Raw genomic sequence first — 10243 nt, forward strand, 5'->3', positions numbered from 1 at the left:
GAATACCTCTCATTTGTTTTCATTTATTCAACAAATATTTATTGGCCACCCACTCTGTAGCAGGCTCTGTTTTAGGAGCCATAGCAGATACAATAAGTAAGATAACATCCTGCTTTGAAGGCAATTCCCATTTATTTGGAAGGGAAAGGCATAAAGAAATAATAAAAGCAAATAACAGAAAAAAGGCATGTGCCCTAGAGCAGTATAAACAAATGACATTGTGAGGGAGGGGTGAAAACAGAGAGATCCTACTCAAATTAGTAAACTGGGATGTCTTCATGGAAGATAGCATTTAACATGACCCTTGAGACTACACAGAACTTTGACAAAGATGGAGTAAGAAAGAGCATTCCAAGAGAGAAAACTGCATAAAGAGTAGGGTAGTCTAAGCGCCGTTGCTCACGCCTGTAATCCCAGCACTTTAGGAGACCGCGGAGGGCAGATCACTTGAGGTCAGAAGCTCGAGACAAGCCTGGCCAACATGGTGAAACCCCCTCTCTACCAAAAGTACAAAATTTAGCCAGGTGTGGTGACATGCGCCTGTAGTCCCAGTTATTCAGGGGGCTGAGGCAGGAGAGTCACTTGAACCCGGGAGGCAGGGGTTGTAGTCAGTCAATATCTCGCCACTGCGCTTCAGCCTGGGTGACAGAGTGAGACTCTGTCTCAAAAAAAAAAAAAAAAAAAAAAAAGAACACAGTAGGACTAAGGTACATAAAGTAATTAGGTGTGGCAGGAATGATAATAGAGACAAATAAGCAAAGCATGATTATTTAAGAAAAAAAAGGAGTTGGTCTAATGTGCACCAGACGTAGAGATCACAACTCTAGCTAATAGCTAGTGGAAGCTGTAACATCCAAAACAAGCTATTTTGTAGACTTCTGTAAGGTTCCTGAATAATGATATTTTTGTTCATCTAGTTTAACCTGGGTCAAACGCTTTAAGCCAATGCAAAGTGCTGAGCTGAGCCCTTTCCTTAACGAGTCTTCTTTTTAGTGGATAGGTTCGGGGAAACAAAACATGCTGAGTTTTCCTAAATAAAATATGGATGAGTTAAGGTAAACATTGATGATTAGAGTTAGTTCTGACTGAAAAGAACATGGAAAGCTTTGTGAAAAATACCTTTTAAGTGGATTTTGAATCAGGGAACAGGGGCTGGAGAAGATGGAAGTGGGAAGACCAAGATCCTAGCTCAATTTTAATGCTGGTTAAGAATCAGCACAGAGCTCCTGGAGATGTCAGTGCTTCTGATTAACTTGCAATCTGACCACAGAAGCAATCTGACCTAGCTAATTAACTGTGGGTGTTAAATGAGCTTTTCATTAGTATTAATTGTTATGATGCATAGATAATTTATGAATTCTGAGAAATACTCCATGCATTCAAATAAGGGCTTTATCTTTTAAAAGCATCATTATTACAAAAATAATATTATATGTGGCTACTATTCCCTCAATGTGAGGAAAGAAAGAGGGGGTTGTGGAAGGGTTTTGGAGAAGTGGATGATGACCTTGAGATCTAAAAGATAACATATAGGGAGGCCACATAGAGAGGGAGGTATAGGGAGGATATCCCAAGCAGAGACAGCAGCAAGCGAAGAGAGCAACAGGGAATTTAACGGAATCAAAAAATGCCAGTAGTTGTGAAGGGCTGCAGTGCAGAAGGGTTAACAGAGAGGAGTGACCATAATGATGTATGAGCCACATCTTCTAACAACTCATATACCACATGACGTTTAGCTCTTATCCTAAAGACAGCAGAAGTCACCCAAGCATTTTATACAAGAAGCAGACTTTCACTTTAGAAAAATCCCTCTGGCAGCTGGAAGAAAAAGAGATGAGTAATATGCAGGCAGATTGAAGGCAGAAAGACCAGTCAACATTCCAAGAGACCAGTTGGTGGCCGAAGCATGGTGGGGGCCCCTAGCCGAGTGTATAACTAAGGCTTGTTCTGAAGAGCTGGAGAAAGAACCTACGTTCAAACTGCCTGGTTATATCGTTAAAGTCTCTTGCCACCCCTTGTTTGTCAGAACGTTGCTTGAGCCAATTTTTTAAACCATAAGCCTGGGGAACAAGAATATCACATACATTGAGGAAATTTTAATTTAACTTTCCTGAGAGCTGGAAACCAACTTCTTGCAAAGTTCAGCACATTCCTCAAAGCTGCTCTCACTTCCCTGCCTGGCTGAGTCAGGAAGGAAAAGGGCTTCGTTGCTAAGAAAACTCCTTCCAAGGCCTTCCACATTGCCTGCCCTCTGCTTAAACCCTCTGGGATTGCTTGGAAAATTACAAACCTAAACTATAAATGCCTCTTCTTCACTTATCTTTTCCAGAAACACCACTTAGATATCCCTTTCTAGCAACCATTTTATTTCTGTTACCAGTTTCACCACCCCAGACTCTCTCTAAGGAAACCTGGACTTTCCAATCAAATTGGATTTTATTTTCTGTATTTTCAGACTTCATTTGCTATTTGCTATTCTTCTATTTGTTTGAAAACCATTCTAAGAAGTAGATAGGGAAAGAGAAAGGATGCTTCTGATCTAATATATTGCTCAGGTCTAGGTGCTGTGAGACATACAAGTACCAAATCTACACTCATTTCCTTGTTAAAACATATGACACCATGTATTGAGTAATAGCAATATTATGTACTAGCATCTGGATTTCAACAAAGTATTTGGCAAAGTTTCAGGATAAGGAACAAGGTGAGGAAATGAGAACTGGATAAGGTTGCGTGGTTAGCATGATTCAAATCTGACAGTATCCACAAGGTGTTGATTAATGAGTTGCTGTCATATTGTGGGAAAGGTTCGAATTTTAACCCTTTCCTGTTCTTCAAATTTATAGTCACTTAGATAGCAACATATCCTGTTAGTTGTGCAAATGACCCAATTCATTTAGTGCAACGCTAGGCACTTAGCAATTGCTCAATAAATGTTTGTTGAGTTTAATGGAGAAGAAACTGTTGATACTTTATGTGACAAAATCACAATTGTAAATGAGTTCATTAGACTGAAAGTCAAAACACAAATAGGATGATATTGAAAAGAGATAAATGAATTTTGTGCTTTTGGACTCAAATAATCAAGGGTACAACTATAGCACTTGGAAAGCCGAATTTAACATATAAATTAAAACATGTCTTTAAAAAGTTAGCACTACAGGCTAAATATGAATTAATAGGCCATTCCCTTCTCCTACAAAATTAATATAAGTTACAGAATGTCATGTGCTGATCAAGGGCGATCATAGCCTGTTGGCCTCTGCACTGTTTAGATAACATCTGGAAACTGTTTCATGTTAGGCACTGCATTTTAAGAGGATTATTAATCAAGAGACCAAAATGCCAAGGGACTCCTGTAAGAAATCGGTAGAGATATTTGGATTATATGCCCAGGTTACTTTTTAGAAACTTTTTTTTTTTTTTTGAGACAGGGTCTCACTGTGTCACCCGGGCTGGAGTGCAGTGGCATGATCTCGGCTCATTGCAACCTTTACCTCCCAGATTCAAGTGAGTCTCTTGACTCAGCCTCCCAGGTAGCTGGGACTACAGGCATGCACCACCACACCCAGATAATTTTTGTATTTTTAGTAGAGACGGGATTTCACCATGTCGAAAAGGCTGGCCTCGAACTCCTGACCTCAGGTGATCCACCCACCTCAGCCTCCCAAAGTGCTGGGATTACAAGTGTGAATCACCACACCGGGCCTATTTTTTAGAAACTTGAGCAGGAGTAGGGGTGATAATGGGAGTCTTCATGATAGCTACCTCCACATATCCAAAAGCTATCATCTACAAGCAAGATGTATTCTTAGTAGCTGTAGCTTAGCTCAACTAAGCTAAGTTTAAATTAGCTTAACTAGGAGCTTGAAAAAAAATGACAAGCAAAATTTTGGCTCTAGATAAGAAATATTTCTTTATCAAATAAAATGATTGACAAATGAAACAGTGACTACCCCAAAGTAATAGTAAATGCAGGTAACTTTTAAAGCAAACTGTTGCATGAAATAGTTTCATGGTTTTGTTTATGTTTGTAAATTTATTGGGCAGCCCCCACTCAACCAGAATAGGTTCAAAGCAACTCCATGTTGGCTGTGGTTTTTCAAGTACTCCATATTTTGAGGTTCCATCCATCTCTAAGACTGTCTGTTTGTGATCACAGTTATGTTGCCAGAAAGCCAAGAACAAAACAGAGTTAAACCACTGTCCACCACTATCATCATGCAGACTAAGAGACATAGGATTTAAGAAATATTAATTCAAGGTCAGGCACTGTGGCTCATGCCTGTAATCCCTGCACTTTGAGAGACCGAGGCGAGTGGATCACCTGAGGTCAGGAGTTCGAGATCAGCCTAGCCAACATGGCGAAACCCGTCTCTACTAAAAATACAAAAATTAGCTGGGTGTTGGGACACATGCCTGTAATCCCAGCTACTTGGGAGACTGAAGCAGGAGAATTGCTTGATTCTCCTCCAGGAGGCAGAGGCTGCAATGAGCTGAGATTGCACCACTGTACTTCAGCCTGGGCAACAGAGTGAGACTCCATCTCAAGAAAAATAAATAAGTAAATATGAATAAGTAAATATGATTTCTTCTTTTGTACTAGGCACTTGTAGGTGCTGAATTTATAACTGAATAAGACATAGTGCTTGGCCACAGGAAGTTTATAGCCTTACACTGGAAAACATCCTGAATAGATGACTTCAAGATGCTTTCTGTAACAGTGCCTGCCATAGTTGGCACTTGTATTAGTCTCTAATTGCTGCTGCAACAAATTACCAAAATTTAGCAGCTTAAAGCAGCACATTTTTTTTTTTTTAATCTTGTTCTGTCACCCAGGCTTGAGTGCAGTGGCATGATCATGGCTCACTGCAACCTCGACCTCCCAGGCACAGGCAAAGCTCCCACCTCAGCCTCTTGAGTAGCTGTAACTATAGGTATGTGCTACCAGGCCCAGCTAATTTTTTTTTTTTTTTTTTTTTTTTGTGGAGATGAGATTTCGCGCTGTTGCCCGGGCCAGTCTTGAACGCCTGGGCTGATGCGATCCACCAGCCTCGGCCTCCCAAAGTGCTGGGATTATAGGCATGAGCCTCTGTGCCCGGCCAACAACACAAATTCATTATCTTACAATTTTTGGAGGCCAGAAATCTGAAACGGCCACAGAGGTGGCATCTGTGAGTGAAGTGAGCCAGCTGGGACCTAGGGCAGGAGGAGGGCGCATACCCTGTGTATGTGGCGAAGCTGCAACTGATCTCCAGCCAGTTTTTGCCATGTAATATTTAGCCCAGGGTTGTTAGGTATTTCAGTTTTTCAAGAGGAGCTGCAAATCTGGCTATTTATATATAAATAATCAAAAACTTTAACACTGGCAACTCCTATCAAACACCTCTGTGGACCAATTTGGCCCTCATTCTACTAGTTTGCAAACTCTAGTTTAAGACAAAGAAAAGACTTGGCTAATTAATCAATGGTTCTAAACCTGGAGTCTGGAATAGAATTCAGGAGTCTATGTATATGCATGGGAAAAAAGCATCTTATTTTAATTTATAGAACATAATTTATATCTCTTTATACATCTCTATATTTAGAAAATAAATACTGTATCTTTATTTTACTAACCTCTAATAGAAATTTAGCATCTCCTTATTTATGAACATCAGTCATAGACCACAGTACTATTGGGAATACCTGTAAATATTACCCATAGAAATCACAAATATTTTCATATTATGCTACAGTGTTGCAGAGTCTCAAAATGTCTTCTGTGCTCATCGTCACTTTGAAATGGGCAATTTGTAGATCCACCGTAGATCTTGTTGTGTAACATACTAATGAAGAATCACATGCAACACCATCATCATGGATTTGCTTTTATTTCAATATTTCGATAACTGTATTTCATCATATTTGGTTACCTTTGTAATGATATTTTATTTAACAAATTTAGAAAGATTATTCTGAGATTTCAATAGATGTCATAAGACTACAAAGGGATTCATAGCGCACTTGCCTCTGTCTCTCTCTCTCTCTCTGTCTCTCACACACACAGACACACACACACACATACAGACACACACACACGCACCAACTCTTGAACCAAATGAAGGGAATGAAGAAGAAGGCAAGACAAAAGACTCCTCAAAAATCTTTGATTAAATGTTTGTGTGTGGCCACCAGGCCCTTGTCAATCTGTAACTGTCACTGAGGCATTCTTATTAATTTTTTGAGCCTCTCAGGTGCTGCAGTTAAATCTGATTCCAGTGACTAGGAATAACTGAGCCTTGGTAAAAAACAAAAACAAACAAACAAAAACAGAAGCCTGCTGTTGTTAAACTATGCTATTAAAGTGGGCTACCCAAGGAAATGCATTTTATTCAGTAAATAAGTCGCACAGGAACGTAGGCTGTATAGTTAGAGAGGCTGTTCTTTCGTTTGAGATCTTGCTGGGCTGAGGAGCTTCTGATGGCTTGCTCGCCATTCCAATTAACCAAAGACTCTCTCTCTCTTCTGCTGATGGATGATCACTGGTTTCTTTGCAGGTCTGCGAAATGTGCTTGGCTTGCTCCCTGATATGACATGCCTGCTCAGCTTGCTGGGTTTTGCAAAGTTTAGCTCAGTTGTGGGCTTTTCTTGCTTCCAGGAGACTTGGGTTGACTTTTCACATTCCTGGGTCTCCTGTGTCTGAAAACCTTCAGTTTGGCTTTACAAATGATCTTATAATGTAACACTAGCTCCTGAATGGTAACATAAGTTTGGTAACAATAATAAAATAGAAATAGGGAGCTATCAGAGATTATTAGCATGGGCATATGAATTAAGCCATATTGCAACAAATCTGTTTCAAAGGTAATAATCTTAGTTTGGACAGAATTGAATTCAAGACCTCAGCCTCGCTGGCATTTCCCACATCCACTTCCTCTAACTATGAAACTTTCCAGATATGTACTTGAATGATATATGTTCCCAACTAGACTTCATGTGGTCTTCTACAAGAAAGTCTCCTCTCAACCTCTTTTTTCAAATGCCCTGGTATTTTGAGTCCTAGGTAGCTGAATATTCTACAAAGTTATATATAAGAAGGTCCCCATGCCTCTGTGGTTGCCAAGGACAGACATTATTGTTTCTTTTATTCATCAGGTATCTCTAGCCTGGCACATGAAAGATGTTCAAAAAATATTAGTTGGTTTAACAAATAAATGAATAAATGCAATATGAATAATTATAATTACAGTTATAATACTTTCCTCAAAGATTATTGAAATAATTATTTGAAAACATTCATGAAATTTTAAGTCTTATGAAAGTGAATAAATTGGATTCACTAGTGCCATAAACCATGGTTAATTCCACACCTTTTCTTTATGTTGTGTCCAATGAGAAGTGCAGAAAGCACATTTACACAAATCTAATAGTCTTTTGTTTATATAAAAACGTGTTTCTAAGCAAAATTATACAAGTGACGTATTTCATATTTGCTGCCATTCAAACCTCCTTTTATCAGTGCTACTCTATTTTGAGAGGGTATCAACTTCCAGGGGCCCAAGGCCCTCAGAGAATCTTGTACATTTTACATAATTAATTTTGAAGATTCTCTCATCCTTACTGCAGACACTGAGCATTTGCTACCATTGCCTCTTCACCATCACAACTTATCTTTCCTATCTCATATTCCTATTTTCTTTTCTTTTATTTTTTTGAGATGGAGTCTCACTCTGTCGCCCAGGCTGGAGTGCAGGGGTGCGATCTCGGCTCACGGCAACCTCCGCCTCCCAGGTTCAAGCAACTCTTCTGCCTCAGCCTCATGAGTACCTGGGACTACAGGTGCATACCACCACGCCCAGCTAATTTTTGTATTTTTTATAGAGACAGGGTTTCACCATATTGGCCAGGCTGGTCTCAAATTTCTGACCTCGTGATCCGCCCACCTCAGTCTCCCAAAGTGCTGGGATTATAGGTGTGAGCCACTGTGCCCAGGCTCCTATCTTATATTCTTTCTCAGCATTACAAAGCCAACCTTAAAACTTTGTGTATGTGGTCATGTTATCAGCGGGTTACTACTTAATGTGATATTTCCTGGGTGGTGGTGTGTGTCTTTCATTAGGAGCAGCTACTTCAGCCCTCCTGGCAAAATGACAGGAGAATATTGGCTCTTCCAAGAACGCTTCAGATGGTGCCCCTTTGGCAGCTACCTATTTTATCTGTGCATTAATCCTGCCCCGGTAACATACACTAAGGTGTTTCTCATCTGTGCTCTAAGTGGATGAGAAACTAGGTTCAGATGGTGAACTAGGAGACTTGGGCAAATTGCCCCGTCTCTCTGCCCTAGGTTCTTTACCTATAAATTGAAAAGTGGGGAAGGTAGTACCCCAGACTTTCTCATCTTTTCTGCACTTAAAACAGTAGTGATTCTGAGATTCACTGGAATATGCTTCATATAAAATAAACCAGGTTAAAAGGGAAATCCTTAAGAGATGCTGCTGTTTTTCTCACACTTGCTATCAGACTCTTTATGAGAATAGAACAATTTAGGAGCCAAAAGCATAATATATATTTTTTCAGTACATAAGCTTTATGAAGACAACAAAGTGATTTTTGAAGAATGACCAGCCAGGTGCAGTGGCTCACGCCTGTAATCCCAACACTTTGAGACGCTGAGGCAGGCAGATCACTTGAGCCCAGCAGTTTGAGACCAACCAGCCTGAGCAATATGGCAAACCCCATCTCTACAAAAAATTCTACAAAAAATGAGTTGGGTATATTGACACATGCCTGTGGTCCCAACTACTCAGGAGGCTGAGGTGAGAGGATCACTTGAATAGGTAAGGTTGAGGCTGCAGTGAGCTGAGATCATGCCACAGAACACCAGCCTGGGTGACAGAGTGAGACCCTGAAAAAAAAAAAAAAAAAAAAAAAGAAAAAGAACCAAACTCATTCTCCAAAGAGAACTGAAGAATACAAATTTTACTGAACTATACAGTATATATTCCACAGTACATTCTGATTACTGTTTTTATTTCCTCCACTTTCACGATCTTGTGACACCTAGAATGATTCTTCAAGCCACTTATTCTTTGAGACAACACATTTCTATTGTAGGTCCCAGTAGATCTAGCCTGAGCTGAGTGTTCAGCCTTACCAGGACTATCATCTTCAGTGTGAGAAACAAAGATCTACATTTCCATTTTTTGTGGAGGGATTACTTCCTAATTGAGATTCTTTCAACACACAAAAGCATGAACACTATGAAATTTTCTCTTAAAAAACATAGAATATGCCTGTTGCAAGATGCAATTATAATGCTATTATTCAATAAGTTTGTGTCCTGCATAGTGGAGGCACATGTACACAGATATGTTAATCAGGGTAAGGCTAAACTGCTGCATCAAAGAGGATCTCCCACAACCAAAGCTTTCAGGCTTAAAGAAAAAAATAAATTGACTTCTTGATCATGTCCCAGCCTGAGATACATGTTGCCAGATGGTACCTCTGCTGCATGGTGGCCATTTAGGAACCCAAGGTAAAGGTGGCTCACCTATCTTCAATATCTGTTCCCTAGTAACAACCTAAATTCCACTTATGAGCTTAAAAATAGACCACAAGCTGATAATTTTATCACTTTGTAGTTTAAAATATGATCCATAAATCCTCTTACCTCTTCGCCCTATAAATTTGCCTCTCTTTTTAAAAAAATCATGGCATGGTGACTATTTTTATACCATCACATGTAGTGGGTAAACTGTTGATAAAATATAATACAATTCTCATTTTTTTAAGTTCTATTGAGGGAGTAAATGAATCTGAAGATTTCCTTGTACTGTATGTATGATTCTCCTGTTTGATAAAAGATGTCGAGGATTGATAATAAAGGTCTAGGTTTTTTAACATCTTATTTGCCATTGTGTTGATACACCAATATCAGGCTGTTCTTTCTGCAGCACTGACCAAACTTCAAAATATAAAGGAATGTGTTCTTTGGTGTTATGTTTTTGTTGACACTGGATTTTTGTTCTGAACAAAAATAAAAACTTTTCTTTTTTTCGTTAAGTAGTGACTTTGACCAAAAAGAAAACATAAAAAGACAACAATGTGTTGGTGTAAGCCAGGAGACAGTGGTGACTGTTTTTATTTTTATAGTGCATTATGAAAGACAGTTTTCTAAAAAAGTTTGAAGGCTGCTAAGAATGAAATACTTTTAAAGGTCTATGGCTCTTTTAAAGATATGACTTGAAGGATGATCAACCTT

The sequence above is a fragment of the Rhinopithecus bieti genome, unplaced genomic scaffold (genome assembly GCF_001698545.2).
Source record: "Rhinopithecus bieti isolate Rb0 unplaced genomic scaffold, ASM169854v2 scaffold_31127, whole genome shotgun sequence".
Classification (NCBI taxonomy): domain Eukaryota; kingdom Metazoa; phylum Chordata; class Mammalia; order Primates; family Cercopithecidae; genus Rhinopithecus; species Rhinopithecus bieti.